General features: G+C 49.1%; 1 protein-coding gene across 5 annotated transcripts in view; it reads left to right on the plus strand.

The window, feature by feature from the left end:
• Positions 1-17,177, plus strand: part of SLC7A1 (solute carrier family 7 member 1) — an 87,140-nt gene that overhangs the window by 18,527 nt on the left and 51,436 nt on the right. The window contains exon 1 of one of the 5 annotated variants that reach the window (XM_070049066.1): positions 10,299-10,486. The exons of 3 other annotated variants lie outside the window; for them this stretch is intronic. The gene's annotated coding sequence lies outside the window, so the exon portion shown is untranslated. Of the gene's footprint in view, positions 1-10,298; positions 10,487-15,265; positions 15,417-17,177 lie in introns of those variants that run through there. One more of the 5 variants, XM_070049067.1, reaches the window with a different exon arrangement.

A 17,177-nucleotide genomic window follows, 5' to 3' on the forward strand; every position in this document is an offset into this window, starting at 1 on the left:
TTAATTTAGATGTATTTATTTTGATGGGAGGATGGAGAGAGAGAGAGAGAGAGAAAGAGACAGACAGACAGACAGACAAACACAAATGGGAACATGAGCTCTTCCATCTGTTGATTCACTGCTCAAATAGCCACAGCAGCCAGGGCTAGACCAGGCCAGAGTTAGGAGTCAGGAACTCCCATCTGGATCTCCCGCATGGGTGGCAAGAACCCAAGCACTTGAACCATCCTATGAGGCCTCCTAGGTGCATTAGCAGGAAGCTGGATTAGGAACATAGTATTCTTAGGCCTCAAACCAGACACTCCGACACTCCGATATGGGATTCAGGCATCCCAAGGGGCTGTACCATGTCCACTCCTGGACTTCTGTCGTTAAGTTTTATTTATCTGAGAGACAGAGAGAGAGCTCCCATCTGCTGGTTCACTTCCCAAACGCCCATAATGGCCAGGTAGCCGAAGCAGGGAGCTGGGAACTCGGTCCAGATCTCCCTTATGGGTGGCAGGAGCAGAAGGCTCTGCATTAGCAGGAAACTGGAATCAGAAGCCAGAGCCAGGTTTCAAACCCAGGCACTGTGATGGGGCCTGCTTCTCAGTCCTGGATGCTTTAACACGGCTCGAAGGGCCATCAAAGTCTGAGAGCCCAGAGGACTCTTGTCCTCTGCTTTTCTTGTCCTCTGCTGCCCAGCCCCTTGGGGGAAAGGCTTCCTGGGCTTACCACACTCCCCTCCATGTGCAGCAGTTCCAGGATCTGCCTTGGTTCCCAGGCTTCCCAGCTCTTGGGAGCCATGCTAGGAAGCCGAGAGGCCTCTGTGCCGCCAGATTAGCCACAGACTGGTGATTCTGGGCAGGGTCCGCGTGCCCGGGCCGTGCTTTGTGTTTTTGGAATTGGAAGGATTGCATTTGCGGATGCTGCTGTCTTTGGTGTTTCCCATCGTAATCAGGGAGTCAATGACATTGCATGATTTTCGGGTTCACCAAAGGGCTCTGTGCAGTTTTGAGCAGAACAGTGGTCAGTGTAGTAGAAACAGGGGATCTGGCATTAGGATGATGACAAAGATTGTGACTGAGAAGGGTCACTTTTTCTGTTAGCCCAAAAGTGTTGAGCAGGCACTGGTGTGAACTGGAAGGAGCAGAGGGGCTCTTCAGACAGCCGGTACCACCATCTACACAGTCCACCAGATTTGCATCGCCTTAAGGGAACACTTGCCCCTGCCACCACCACCAGGGAGCTTCTGCTGTTCAGAATGGATTAATCCCGCAGTGTAACTGCAGAGTCGGAGCCAAGGCTTTCCTGCTCTGATGAGCCACTGGTGGGCACTTATCCACACACGGCATGTGCTTCCTGGTGTCAGGGTCTTGGTGGCGGCGGCGGCAGCAGCAGCAGCAGTAGCGGCGTCCTGTGGTGTGGGGTGTCTCTGGGGAGGGTTGGAATGTCGGGATAGGCCATGAGAAGTCCTAGCCCCAAACTATCTCACCAGAGAGGAAGCCTGAGAGGGCTTATTTTTCAAAAGGATCAGCCAGCCATACACATCAAAATATATACAGGCCTCATCAAAGGAAAAGGACAGGAATTGCGCCTGCGGCGACCCACCCTGCATGCAGTGGGGACGGGACATTGCAGCGTTGGCAGCGGTGGCCACACCCGGGCGCAGCTGTGGGGAGATACCCAGACCGAGGGACTTGGTGCCTGCAGCATTTCTTCTGGGGAACCCTCATGTTCCTGCTTCTGTTTCCCTCCATCCCACCTGCCTTGGAAATAGAATTTCCCCAGCAGAATAAAGGGGCCAAGGCTTATGATTGGAGGGCAAAGGTTCTTGTCTGCTACCAAGCCCTGTGTGCAAAACAAAGGGCAAGTGGGTGGAAGGGAGCCTTGGATGTGAGAACAGGACAACTGTGTTGGCAGGTCAGGACTGGGGACTGATAACCGGGTATCAATGAGTCATCTGTTCAACACTGGTGGATGCTCAAGGGCTGGAGCACTCAGAATACCTGGGCTGGGCAACAGGTGCAGTGCAGGAGCTGGCCCAGGGGCTGACCAGACTGAAGAGTTCTCCATGACCTCCCAGGAAGAAAGTGCAGATCTGAGCGGACTGGGCCAGAGGTGCAGTTCTGCCTACAGCTGTTCCCATTCTTCCCTGGAATCCGGGGTAGACTCAGCCTGGGCAGAGTGGGATACCTGGCGCTTTTCATTGGCCTTGAGAGGTTTTGCCCAAGGTCCTTCAGATTGGCCTCAGCAGATTTGAGCCAGTGACAACAGGGCATTCTTTTTTATGCATGCAGATTTGTGTATATAAAAGTCACAGGCCCTGTACTGAACGCTGCCCGCTTAGCCGTGCCACCAAGTTCACGTAAGGGACACAGGAGGACAAAGGATGGCAAACAGATTTGCAAAAAAGACTTCAATTGTACACTTCAAGTTCGGATGTCTTAAATATCTGCTCGCTGGACAGAAATCTGATGAGGGTTGTATTACAGAACAGAGGACATTCCTAGTTTGCCAGCTGTGAGGCAGCCTTGGCTTATGTTTGGGGGTGGCAAAGCATTCCCAAGGGGCCTGGCCAAAGGATTCGAGAGACTGGGAGTGGTACATGTGACCAGAGTTTCAGACTGCCATGGGTCATGGCGAGACAAGCCATGGACTTAGCAGCTAGCTCTGGAAGTCAGGTGCATGTTCCTTGGCAAGCTTATGTTTTGGAATAAGCAGAAAGCAAGTAGACTTACTATGGCTGGTATCAAATTGAGCACACCCAAGGGAGGGGACAGGAAAGGAAAGCAGCTCCCGGGGTGGGGGGGGGGCGCTCAGCATTTGGGGTTGCTCATCGATCCTGTGAAAGTACTACCTACCATGGGGCATACCTGCTTCACAAAGCTTGCTTTGTAGCTTCTGCAAAGACAGGACGCTTGGCTCGAGTAGACTGCCTTTGACAAATATAGTATTTCTTATGTTCTTGGCTCCCCAAATGCAGGCTGTGTGCTCTTTCCGAGAGGAGCAGGGCATGCGTGGTACCAAGATGCCCGTACAAGCTGTCTGGCTTATGTTCTGTTGGTTGTTTTGAAGTGAATTGCAGCCTCTGGATGGACACAGCCCCCTTGGCTGATGTAGGGGTCCCCCTCTTGAAGCCAAATCCCAGGGGATGCTCCTGTCCTCTAGAGTGTTTTCTTCCACCTGTCTCCTCTCCCTTGGGACTTCACAGTGCCACAGCCCAGGGGACACCGCTACCTGCAGTTAGTGTCCCATCTGCCCTGGACCCTTCGGTGCTAACTGTGGGGGCCCATTGAATCTGGTGCTCTGTTCCTGCAGACCCTGGCCCCGTTGGATAGGAGACAAGTTGCAACTGGATTCCAGCCAGGCCTCTGTCCTGAACTGTAGAGAAAAGCCAGACGCTGACAGCAGCAAAGTCAGCCAGGCGAGAAGGGGGCCATGGAGGTGCGGAAAAGGGAGCCTTTGGCCCCTTGTGAATGACAAGTTCATTGTCCCGTTAGCCAAACAAGACTGCGATAAAAGATTCTACATTGTGTGTGGAATTTTATCTGAATTCTAGAAATGGCTGTGTAATTCACTTAAAAAAAAAAAAAAGATTCGAAAGGCCAAGTTACAGAGAGAAGGAGAGACAGAGGGAGATGGATTGATCTTCCATCTACTGGTTCACTCTTCAAATGGCTGGTGCTGGAACAGGCTGAAGCCAGGATCTAGGATCTTCATCTGGGTCTCCCATGTGGGTGTCAGGGGGTCCAAGGGGGCCATCTTGCGTTGCTTCCCCAGTCACATTAGCAAGGAGCTAGATTGGAAGTAGAACACCTGAGACTTGAATCAATGACTCATGTGGGATGCTGGCAGCAGCTTAACCTACTGCACCACAACACCGGCCCCATTCACCCTTGATAATTTATAAAGTTTTACATTGGCACTTACATTTAGGTAGTTTACAAAAACAAAACAAAACAAAACAACACAACAAAAAACAAACAAACAAACAAAAACCCCAGCAGTGGAGGTGACAATTCAGGGTGAGGGCTCCTGTGGCCTATGGCACTGCTCCCTAGCCCTGGCACTGGTGCCAGCTGGGTGGAGGAACCTGCTCCAAGCTCCTCTGCCCGCCTGTCAGGTGCCACCTTCTGCAGAATCTGAGAAGCAGGGAGTGGCCAGCCAGGTCTCAACACAGCACCGCACACGGCATGTGGCAGTTGGGCAGTAGACACCGGTTCCCTCTTTATCTCTCTCACATACTTCCATTTGCTTTTTGACCGCACATCTGTGGTCCAGAAAGCCCTCAGGGCCCTCCCCTACCGAGACTCTTGGCAGATGAACAGATAAACGATAATCCAGAGCCGGTGCGCGAAGGCCTGCAATGTCTCTGCTCCCTTCCTCTCAAGCTTTCTGCAGTTCCCTGAAGGGGAGGCTTGACTTGACGTTGGCATTGCTGTTGTCAGCCTTTAAAAAGGAGGGTTGGTGACCCCAAAAACCAACGATCCATTGCAAGGGACCCCTCTGATTTTAAGACCATGTCAGTTGCATTAACTAGTTCCCTGCTGTTAGAAAGTTGGGCTTAGGTGTCTAGTTCTTTCTCCCTGCACTAAGCCTTATATTTCTTGATAGCTCCACCAGGGAGCTCTTATTCATAGGAACACCTGGCAACAAGCTTTAGTGGTGTTTGGTGAAATTGAATTAAAAGTGTGTCTTCAGTCCTGGTCCCTGCCTGGATGGGAGCTTTAGACCACCAGTGACCCACGTGGGCACAGCAATTGGGTTCTTTGGGGCCAAGGTTGAAGAAATAGTACTGAGGAAATAGAGTGCATTTGGAATCTAAATTATTCAGGCATTGATATGAAAAATCCTAACTTTTAACTTGACTCTTCTAATATTGTAAAACACCCAACAATTTAGGGAAAGAGGTATGGTGTTTTTCTTTTATGCCAAGAAACAGCATATCCAAAAGCAAAGTACACCTTTCATTTTTCCAAGCTCTATTTTTAAATTTTTTTTTTTGGTAAATTCCAAATTTGGATCCTTTAGCAGTACACTGAGTTTCTAGTAGCCAAGCAAATAAAGGTTTCGTTTTTAAAACCCCAAATATACTGGGGATTTATGTTAAATTAGAAGCAATAGACAGTACTTTTAAAAAGCTATTTATATATATGCCTTTTTTTTTGGAGTTGATTGTTTTGATGAAGTGTCCCTGGGAATTCTTCCAGCTCAAATCAAGAGAAATTGGCCTGGGTCGAATAGTTCTTTTATGTATAAATAAGTCGTGGTGTTCTTAGATGTTTGATTAAAAGCTCCCACAACTAAAGGACAGTTACAACAGCTCACAGAGGGACATAGGAAAAAATGCCTTCTGAATGAGACTGGCTTGCGTTTGGGATGTGGGCGCCTTCTCTGCTCTGAGAGTCTCACCATGTGCCTCCTCAGGTGGAATAGCAGGTGTTTTTGTTCCTCTGTTTGGTTTAGGCCAGCACAGATGCTTAAACAATCATAAGCTGAAGGACTGGTTAAGGGCAAAGAAGATTAACTGCTGCCCTGAGAGTGCTACGCAATGTTACCATTTACCCTGAACTTTCCTTTTCAATTCTTAAGATTTCAAGTCTCGAAACAGGCAGGTTGAGAAGCTACAGCACTCATTCATGTATGCCTTCATTCAGGGAATAACCTGGTGTCAGGTGCTGACACCAGGTTAGTTACCAAACTAACTGCCCTCGTGGCCGGCATCCCACAGAGTTCTGCAGACTTGTGACGCCGCAAGCAGTCAGCCCAGAATCCCATTTGTTGAGGATTAAGCCAGCTAGAGAGAATGTCAGACTCTTAGCGTGGATTTTCATCTTGTTGTAAACTCGGCCCCTACCACATGTTCACAATTGCGTTTTGTTTTTTTGTTGTTTTTTTTTTTTTTTTTTTTTTTTTAATTTGACAGGTAGAGTTACAGACAGTGAGAGGGAGAGACAGAGAGAAAGGTCTTCCTTCCATTGGTTTACCCCCCAAATGGCTGCTATGGCCGGAGCTGCACTGATCCGAAGCCAGGAGCCAGGTGCTTCTTCCTGGTCTCCCATGTGCGTGCAGGCGCCCAAGCACTTGGGCCATCCTCCATTGCCTTCCTGGACCACAGCAGAGAGTTGGACTGGAAGAGGAGCAACTGGGACTAGAACCCGGCGCCCATATGGGATTCCGGAGCTGAAGGCGGAGGATGAGCCAAGTGAGCCACGGCGCTGGCCCCACATTTGCATCTTTCTAAGAGACCATCCAGGGATCTGTTCGTCCTCACCCCAACTCGTGTCTCTGGAATATTTTATGTGGTTGGGCCCTACCCAGTTTCTACAGATTCTGTTTGTGAGTCTTGCTGGAGAGCTGGGAATGTGTGTGTGTGTGTGTATGTCTTGGGAGAGGGGGTGGTGTTCATGCCCGAGCTGTGAATGTCAAACAGGGGTTCTCCGATTTAGCAAAGAGCAGTACTGCACATCCTACTAAATTGAATCATAGACCCTGACTCGTGTTCAGCTTAATGTTTGGTCTTTCTTAGGATGCTAAGCAACAGCTCCCATTTAGGTCCATGGTCAGAGGGGACTGCTCTGATATGCAGATTTGGTGGATTCAATGTTATTTTCTTTTCGAGAAGCAGAGAGAGACAGAGCTTCCATCTGCTGGTTTACTCCCCAAATGCCTGCCACATCAGAACTAACATGGGGCTGAAGCCAGGAGCCTGGAACTCAATCTGGATCTCCTGTGTGGCTGGCAGGGACCCAACGACTTAAGCTACCACCTGCTTTCCCCCAGGATGCGTCTTAGTAAGAAGCTGGTCTCAGGATCCAGAGCCAGGACTTGAACCCAGGCACTCTGATGTGTGATGCAGGTGTCAGAGTACTAGGCCAAACGCCTGCCCCTTCAGAGCAGGTTTGACTTATGATATTTTCACGTTAGTAAGGGTTCATTAGAGCTGTAACCCTTCGTTAGCTAATGAGCAGTGGTGTAGGTAAGCACGGGACTTTCTGGGTATCATCTTTTTATACTAACACATTTGTTGGTGACATTTGGGACTTATTTGGGGCAAAGTTATTGTACTATTTGTTTTCCATATGAAATTCACATTTAACAGGGACATCCTATATGAGGGGGATCTTTGAAAAGTTCATGGAAAATGTGTATTATGGAAGACTCTGCATGAATTTCAAGTTTTTTTTTAATGCCAAAAGAAACTTATCTTTTAATTCCATTTTCCACCAGCTCTTTGAAGTTCTCCCATATTTGATCTGGCACTAAGCTATCAATACTTGCCACGCTTTGGCACCTGGCCTGCTTTGTGAGGTGAGGGTGTGCCTTAAGGGAGACACATGAGGTCAGATATTGTGCGGCTTCAGAGAAGTCCATCGTCTGCCTGGGCCTTCTTAAAACTGTGCTTTTCTCCTTCACTCCTGTTGTGCTTCCTCCTCTGGCTCCCAGATAAGCTCCCCCACCCCCCAGCTGCCTCCTCCCAGTGAACTCGCTCCTGGCAACTCCTGCTCCCTGGTCTTGGGTTCAGGTTCTCACATTCCCAGCTGTGGCCCAGAAGTTTCCATCTGCTCTGCCAGAACACAGGGCTTTGTGATGAGCCCTGCTTTCGGATCTGCAGATATTCTGACTAATTTATGATCAGGTGATCAGAAATACGTCATCCCCCCATGAATTTCTGATGAAAGTATTCCTGCGTGAACTTTAGTTAAGTCATGAAGTTTTCAGAGTACAGATAAGTGATTGAAGGCTCCCATTTTTTTTTTTTTTCCCGAAACCAGGCTCACCTGGGCAGACTATTTTCCATTTAGGTTTTCCATCAAGGTTTCCGTATGTATCAGCCACCTGACTTTATTTTGGCTTCGGCCACTGTTTCTTTTGTACCACTCATTCCTTAGTCCAGTTTCTCTCCAATTTTGCTAGTGGGGCTCTTTTGCCACACAGAGTCGAGCTGCGGCAGCCGTGTGCGTTGGCCCGTTGGTCTGCGGAAGCGTGTCCGTGGGCCTCCCTTCTGTTTCCCATCATGCCCAGCGCTGTTCCATCGTTTCCTGTTCACGTCGTTCATGGACTTCCGGTCGCCCGCGGACGTCCAGTGGAGCAGAGCCCGTCAGGCGGAGAAGGCGCGGCCCGCGCTAGCCTCTCCCCTAGGTCTCTGTCACCTCCACGGCCAGGTGTGGCATTTCTTCCAGTCAGACTCATTCCCACCTCGGCCCTGGCCTGCGGTCAGTCCCGCCCTCGTCTCTCCGTGGCTTTTCCCTTCTCATTCAGGCCCCTGAGCCCGGAGCACGCACCCCGGTGGCTGCCTGCCGTGTCCGACCCTGCCCAACTTGCGGACGTCCTCCTACGTGGTCTCTTTTATGCCTTTTTATACAATATGGTGCCCCACTAGCCACAGTTTCACTTTCTGTGGTCAACTGGCATCAAAAATATTAAATAGATACTTTGTGAGGGGAAGAGAGCCCACATGCGCGTAACTTTTGTCATAGTATTTTGCTGTAATTGTTTTTTTTTTTAAAGATTTATTTATTTATTTGAAAGTCAGAATTACACAGAGAGAGAAGTAGAGGCAGAGAGAGAGAGAGAGGTCTTCCCTCCGCTGGTTCACTCCCCAGATGGCCGCAACGGCAGGAGCTGTGCTGATCCGAAGCCAGGAGCCAGGTGCTTCTTTCTGATCTCCCACGTTGGTGCAGGGGTCCAGGGACTTGGGCCTTCTTCTACTGCTTTCCCAGGCCATAGCAGAGAGATGGATGGGAAGTGGAACAGCCGGGTCTCGAACCGGCGCGGGCACTGTAGGTGATGGCTTTACCCGCTACACCACAGTGCTGGCCCCGTAAATGTTCTATTTTATCGTGAATTTACCGTGACCCTCTCTCTCTCTCTCTCTGCCTGATTTATAAATTACCTATCATAGGTGTGTAGGTGTAGGAACATAGTGCACCTGTGTTTAGGGTTCAGTATGGTCCCTGGTTTCAGGCATCCTGGTCTGAAGGGGAGGAGGGACTCTGTATTTTCTCCCCTCTTAAATTCCCAGTCCCTCGAGGGCAGCGATCGCAGCTGCTTTTTCTGTTGCCTGTAGCTCACTCTTTGGTAAAGGATCCCAGCTTGGAGCCTTTGCGCCCTGGGGGCCTGAGTTGCTTGGTTGGGCTGCTCCTGGCATGAGGGTGACTCAGAGGTAGATCAGGTGTTCTAGACAAGTGTCGACCTTAGGGCCATGCTGGGGGGCCCAGAGCAGCTGCCAGGCCCTCCCCACCTGCCTCGTGCCTGCATCACACGCCACAGGTAGCCTCACGTCTGGGCTCCCTGGCCACTGGCCATCTGGCATCCTTCTCGGTGACATTTCACTTTGACCTTTCCTTTGAAGAAGGGTTTTGAAGTGACACGGAACACATAAAGGGCAACAAAGGAGAGTGTATGCTGCGTGGCCACAGATGTAAGTTAAAAGGCAGGAAGTGAGACTGGTTCATATAATCAGGTTGGAGGGGGATGAGTAAAAAACAAATGCCCTTGATATTATCCTTTCATCATTTGTCTTCAGAGATGTACAGCGGGACATGGAAAACAAACATTTCCAAACTGAATGTATACACAGTTTGGCAAAACAAATACTGGGGCTTTGTGAGCGTCCAGACCTCCTGCAACGGGGAAGGTGGCCTCTGTTTCTTCACCTCCTGAGTTCAGAGCACAAGAAGTAGGAGATGCTGCCCCCATCGTGGAACAGGTGCAGCCAGTTTTTCATTGTCTTAATCAAAGTGAAAGCTTCCAAGTTTGGCCCAAGACCCAGCCCCAGATAAAAAGGCCTCTGGGCAGAGCGGGGACATCCATGGGCGTGACCACTACGGAACACGTGTCCGCTGCTTCTAGCGTCTGGAAGGCATCCTGGGGATGCAGGGTGGCTGTGGTCACCACCAGGACTCCTGCCCCTCCCCCAGCTCAGCAGTGCTAGCACAGCAAAGAGCTTCAGTTACTGGAGCTAAGGAAATCGGGACATTGAAATAGTTACTTGTTTTCAAATGCAAATCTGGGGCAAAGAATTCATTCATTATTTATGCTTTTTCAACTTCCCCATATTGTTTATGTTTTTAATAAAGTCCATTTTAGTATTTAGGGCCACAACCCTCAAATCTTCAATTATCTGAATGAGGGCAGGTGGACATAAACAATAACTGGACTTTTATTTTTTAAAATGGCTTATTTGTGTTGTGCTTTGTCAAAGACAAAAGTACTTTCATGTAATAAAACTACAGTTACCATTTTGGATAATCTTCATAGCACTTTGTAAATTGGCACTAATATGATCTCACTTCTACAATTTTTTATTTGATAGGCAGAGAGAGACAAAGGGCTGTGTCTTGCTGGTTCACTCCCTAGATGTCTACACCTGCTGGTGCTCTGCTGGTGCTGACAACTCAGTCCATGTCTCCCACATGGAGGGCAGGAGCCTGCTCACTCGAGCCACCACTGCTGCCTTCTAGGATCTGCCCTGGCAGGAAGCTGGAGTCAGGAGCCAGAGGTGGGAACTGAACCTGGGCACTCCAGTGTGAGACATGTGTGTTAATCAGCAGTTTACACATCTGCTTCCTGAGGTCTCTTACAGTTAAGAAACTAATAATATAGCAAATGCATGGTACTTACTGTTTTCCAAGTGCTTGTCACTATTTTTTTCTTATTTTTTAAAATTTATTTATTTGATAGGCAGAATGAGAGAGAGCTTCTATCCTCAAATATCCACAGAAGCTGGGTCTGGGTCAGGCTGAAGCTGAGAGCTGGAACCTATCCAGGTCTCCCATGTGGGTGGCAGGGGCCCAAGGACTTGGGCCATCTTCCGCTGCTTTCCCAGGCACGTTAGCAGGGAGCTGGATCAGAAGCAGAGCAGCTAGGACTTGAACTGACACTATGATGTAAGTGCTTCACATAGAAGGGGCTCAGAAACGCTAAGTATCTTGGCCATGATAACTGGAATCTTTAAATCTGAGATTTTAGCTACTGTCATAACTCTGTTCTTTGATCCTGACGTTGGCGAGAGGATGGGGTGGGGTGGAGGTGGAAGTGTGTGTCATCTTCCCAGCCTCAGGTGGCAGAACTGAATCAGAGACAGCCAGAGGCTTGCCCAAGGCAACACAACTGGGGCAGGCAGGCCTGCTGACTCCTTATCAGGTCAAAGAGCAGACAAAACCTGGGGCACAAGAAAATGTTTTTTTTTTTTTTTAAAGATTTTATTTATTTGAGAGGTAGAGTTATAGACAGTGAGAGGGAAAGACAGAAAGATCTTGCATCTGCTGGTTCAGTCCCCAAATAGCTGCAAGGGCCGGAGCTGAGCCAATCCAAAGCCAGGAGCCAGGAGCCTCTTCTGGGTCTCCCACGTGGGTGCAGGGGTCCAAGTGCCTGGGCCATCCTCCACTGCTTTCCCAGGCCATAGCAGAGAGCTGGATTGCAAAAGGAGTGGCCGGGATTAGAACCAGTGCCCATATGAGCTGCCGGTGCCACAGCACTGGCCTGGAAAGTGTTTATTCACAGTGTGTACTCAGTTTGGCCGAGTAACACAGCTTAGTAGGAGCTGCTGGGCCCAGGGCATCCTGTTCCAGGCCGAGTTCAGGGCAGAGGAGCCTTAGGAGAGGGACCGCTCTCCAGTGCAACCCCTGGCTCACTTTACCCTGTGGTACATTGTGAATGGTCCGCCCAGGATTCACACTCGGGTGAGAGCTGCTGGATGTCCTCACACTGTGGCTGATCCAGGTGTATGATGGTGTGATTGGGGTGTCTGGGAGCCTCTATATTATGTCAGAAAACTTTTCTTCCTTCTTTACTTTGGGTGATGCAAGCAGATGTCCACGGACAGACTGGTGGGCAGCCTCCTTGTGTCCGCTCTTTCGCCTGGCAGGCCGTGGGTGTGCATCCGGGGGAACAACTCTTTGTTTAACCAAGCGATTACTTACAGAGGCAGGCCACATCGGCCACTTAGAACTCTGAATAACACCGCTGAGCACCACCTGAGGCCCGCCTTTCCCCTGGCGTGAAATGAGGATTGATTGCTGCTTCTCCGCGTGTGTGGATGGCCTAGCGTGGTGTGTGCAGTGTGCCAGCTGCTCAGATAGGAACTTAAATGGAAGAACTTTGGCAAAGAAAATGCGTTTCGGTAGTGCAGGGTGACATCCTCAGCGGTCCTGAGGCCCCCTGGAGGAGTTTGTGGGGCCTGGGGGAGTGCCGGTCAGTCTGCTGTACTTGCTAGAGAGGAGGGCTCCTCAAGGCTCTGCCGGTTGGGAGCCCGTGTGGCCCGTCAGTCAGGCTTGGAGTGGACCTAGAACCTGCACTGCGAGAGTTGGCATTAGTAGCTGCAGGGAGCAGACGGCGTTTTCAAATGGGGTGGATTGAGGGAAGTTTAATGAAGCGACTGTTTGCAAAGGCAGGGCAAGGTGCTAGTAGCCTAGAGTAGAGAGGGAGGGGCCCTGGGCACCCCCTGCCCCTGGGCCTTCTGGGAAGGGGAGGGTGTGGTGGCCACAGTTGGCTGTGGGGAGGCGTGAGCTTTGTTGATTCACCTTCCCCTCCCGTATGCAGGTGGAGGTCTTGGGATGCACACAGGTGAGCTTCATAATGGTGGGTGGGTGAGTGGCCCTGGGGCAGACAGGATGTGATTTCAGGACTCAGCACTGTGCCAGGTGCCCCTGGGTGTGCTGAGGACAAACACAAGTTGGATGAGTTGTGCGGTCTCATATTTTTGTTTACTTTAGTCAACACTCAATTTTTTAAAAAAAATTATTATTTATTTTAATTTGAGAGGCAGAGAAACAGACAGAAAGAGCAAGCTCTCTATTCTTTGGTATACTTCTCAAATGCCTACAATGGCTGGGCTGGGCCAGGGCTGAACTTGGGAACCAGGAATTCAATCCACATCTCCTACATGGGTGACAGGGACCCACATTCTTGAGCCATCACTTGCTGCCTCCATGGTGCATGTTAACAGGAAGCTTGACTCAGGAGCCAGAGCTGGGAATTGAACCCAGGCCCTGTGATGCGGGATGCAGGTGTCTTAACCAGCGACTCAACCGCCAGGCCAAATGTCTTCTCCCTAGACAAGACTGAGTTCTTAAAATCTGTTACAATGGGCAGAGGCCGGCCGGCGCCGCGGCTCAATAGGCTAATCCTCCGCCTAGCGGCGCCGGCACACCGGGTTCTAGTCCCGGTCGGGGCGCCGGATTCTGTCCCGGTTGCCCCTCTTCCAGGCCAGCCCTCTGCTGTAGCCAGGGAGTGCAGTGGAGGATGGCCCAGGTGCTTGGGCCCTGCACCCCATGGGAGACCAGGAAAAGCACCTGGCTCCTGGCTCCTGCCATCGGATCAGCGCGGTGCGCCGGCCGCAGCGCGCCGGCCGCGGCGGCCATTGGAGGGTGAACCAACGGCAAAAGGAAGACCTTTCTCTCTGTCTCTCTCTCTCACTATCCACTCTGCCTGTCAAAAAAAAAAAACAAAAAAAAAAAAAAACAAAAAAAAAAACAATGGGCAGAGGCCCATTTTGAATGTGTTTACACTCATGGCTTCTCTGGTAATTCTTCACTTAGAAACACTTGAACACAGGTCTCGGGCTCTGTGTCACTGGGTGTATTTGGACTTGAGTTGTCTCTTGGTAAAATACTGGTATAGACTAGATCAGGGCTTAGACAGCTTCTGTGAAGGACCAAGTAGTCAGTATTTCAGCTTTTACAGGACACCTGTGGTCTCCATCACATTAATTGCCAGAATTCTCGTCTTCCTCTCCCTGCCCTCCTCCTCATCCTCTTATTTTTTTTTTTTTAGCCAACTGTAGAAAATAAATCCATTCTTAACTCATGGTCAACACAAAAATGGGCCACGTGTCAGTTTGCTGGCTGCTAGACTATTATTGTTTTCCTAAGCGTGCCTTTTGCCTGCGTGCAAGATGATTTTAGGGAATGCACAAATGAGCATTTGTATTTTAACAGGTATGTGTTCAGTTGTGTTTAGAACAAACAGGTCAGTGACACATCAGGAGCCCCCCCCCCACACCTGGAGGCTGTAGCCAGCAGGGCCCCCCCACGCACAGCTGGCTCTCCCAAAATCAGCTGATAAGGACGAGTTAGCATCTGATTCCTGATCATTTTGATGGTGCTGCATTTGTTTGTGAGAGTATGGGGGTGCTTCAAAGAGTTCATAAAAGGTGGAGCTAAAAGATAAGTTTATTTTGGTCCAAAAATTTTTTTAAAAATGCAGCTTTTCTGTACCACACATTTTCCAGGAGGTTTTTTTGAAGACCTTTGTGTAAATATATAAATGGTAATTTAAATGTTTAAATGGTAAAAAGTTTAAATGGCAAAAAGTTTCCTTTAAGGAAAACACTGCAGTGAGGTGGGGTCACTTCCCAACATCCTCTCCTGTTGTAGATGGACCCTGGTGGGTTCGTTTCACACAGGTGAGAATGTTCTCGCAGCCTCTAGAAGAAATTTGGTATAAGACTGGTGGAAGACATGAGAGGGCAAGGTCAGTTTCTGACTGAGTCCTTTCTGGCTAGGGCCCAGGGCGTGCAGTGCCCTGCCCAGCCTGCCCCACCAGGGGACAGTGGTCCCTTGGCTGGGAGCTCTCAGGAGTCATGAACCACTCCCTGAGCCTGGGGCGACTTCCCCCTCAATGGCATGCAGGTTCTGTGTCCCTGCGTGTGCTCCTGTGCAGAACTGCAGCGGTACAGCCAGGGATTCAGCCCCAGGAGAACAAATCACCGCATGTCTATAAAAGAAGTGCAGAGACCAGAGACTGAGGCTTGCAAGTGCTTGTTTAATTCCCTTTGGTAATTACAACTGGCACAGGCAACCTTTTCCCTGAAGCGCAGCTGTTCTCGCGGGCTATGGGCCACATCCAAGGCTCATTTGTCTTTCCTGGGTTCTTTGGAGCTGCTGAGCTGTCCAGGAGCATCCGTAGGAGGGAAGGGATGGGCTGACACCTGCCTGCAGGAGATTGTACGGAGCAGCTTATAAACGCCCACGAGTGTTGCAGGAGCTCACCTTGTCCGATGTGCCTTAGACGAAAAGCCATGCCCCAGCCCTGTGGCCATTCAGAACATGCAGGGTGGAGAGTAATCCCAAATTGCCAGGAACTCGGTGAGCTGGGCATGGCTTTTCTCAGCCTGGGGGCCTTCTTTGCCTTGGAGTACCCCTGATGGCCTTAGGAATATGCTGAACCAAGGTGAAGACACTTTATTCTCCCTGGCGAGCTTTTTTTAATTTATTTATTGAAAGAACGAGTGAGTGAGGACACTCTCATCCACTTGTTCACTCTCCAGATGCCCGGCAGTTGCTGCTGGGCTTGGCTGACCAGCACTGATATCTGGGAGCTCCGTCCAGGTGGTAGGAACCTGACTACTGGAGTGGTCGCTGCTGCCTCCCAGGGTCTGCACTGGCAGGAAGTTGGAACCAGGAACTGGAGTGAGGAATCAAAGCCAGGTACTTCAATGTGGGATACAGGTATCTTTAAAAAAAAACCTTGTAATTCATTTTATTTGCTTGAGAGAGGAGGAGGAGAGAGACAGACAGACAGACACATGCATCTCCTCTCAGCTGGTTCATTGCCCAGATGTCTGCAGTAGTGGGGGACTAGACCAGGCACAAAAAGCCAAGAACTGGGAACTTAATCCAGGTCTCCCATGTGGTTGTACATTAGCAAGAATTAGAAGCAAAGGCAAAATTCAAACCCAGGCAATCCAATGTGGAATGCTGGCATCCCAAAGTGACATTTTAATCACTAAGCTAACCACCTACCTACCCTAGCTGCTGCTGCTGCTGCTGCTTTTTTTTTTTTTGCACATGCAATGTTTTTATTGTTTCCTAAATCTGTTTGTACCCTTAATATTCTACTATTAATTTCAAAAGCAGTATAAAGAATATACTCCCCAGTGATAGATGAGAATGCAGCCACTCCCCTGAAAAGGAACAAAATATTGCCTCTAAAATAATTACTGATGGCACAATATTGCAAAGTAATATAAATACTTAACTATTAGAAATTCAGTACCTTAATATATAATTTTCAGTAACATTCTACCTCTTTTTAATTGCTTAAAACATTTATATGTTAAAGATTGTGCCAAAGGCTGATGAGGTTTTATTTTGCCTTCCCTCCCAGAGCTTGGACTGTGTATGTTCACAGAGTGGGAGGGGCTGCTATCCATCTCCCTTCACCCTGTTAGGAGATGAAAGCTTCAATCATGTTGCATAAACCAACAGACGCCACCATCCTCTCAAGTTTGTTATTCTGTGTCCTGCCACCATTGAAATATTTAAACTGCATATTAAAACTGGGGCTATGTTTGCAGTGTCACAGAACAATGAAAGATGGAGCTGCATGGGTCAGGAGGGGAGGCTTTATTACATAGGAGCTAATTTCACATTTGTGAAACTCCACAAGCAAAATGAGTATTGCATATGGTAAACGGTGTGTGCAAGCAGAGTGAAGAACCTTTTACCAACTGCAACCAAGCAATAATGATTGATTTTGGGGGGTACGTGGGTGGTAGAGGTTTGACTTGCAACAGAATTGAAGTGTGTGGGAGAAACTACAGCTTGATCCAGGAACTGCTGTAGAGGTTGTTGAGTCTGCCTGGGCAAGGGTAATAGAAAAACTATACTTTGGTCCCTGTGGAGTGGGATTCTTGTAAAAACAACTTTATTACATATGATCTGCCTACTCTAGTGTTCACCCACATAAAATGTAGCTTCATGGGTTTTTAGTGTAGTCACAGGAGCATGCAGCCATCGCCATAATCTGGGAGCGTTTTCACTACCCCTAAATGTAACCCTGTACCATGAGGTATCACTCTTCCTTTCATCCTCCCATGTTCACCCCAGCCCAAGGCAACCACTAATCTCCTTTCCATCTCTATTTGGGACATTTTGTGTAAGTGAACTAGCACAGCCTGTGGCCTTTGGGGCCTGGCTTCTTTCATTTGCATCATGACTTAGCATTCATCCATGTGGTAGCATATGTCAGAGCTCTAATCCTTTTCATGGCCAAATAATATTCTATCACATGAGTTTGCCATATTCTGTGTACCCCCTGATTCATCAGTTGATGGTGGTTAGGTTGTTTCTGTTTTTTTGGCTACAGGTTTTTGTGTGGATGAAGGCTTTCACCTTTCCTGGGAATATACCTAGGAGTGGGATTGCTGGATCAAACATTTTGTGCCTCTGTGCTTAACTTTTTGAAGA

This window comes from Oryctolagus cuniculus, chromosome 9 (assembly GCF_964237555.1).
Source record: "Oryctolagus cuniculus chromosome 9, mOryCun1.1, whole genome shotgun sequence".
In the NCBI taxonomy this organism is placed as follows: Eukaryota; Metazoa; Chordata; class Mammalia; order Lagomorpha; family Leporidae; genus Oryctolagus; species Oryctolagus cuniculus.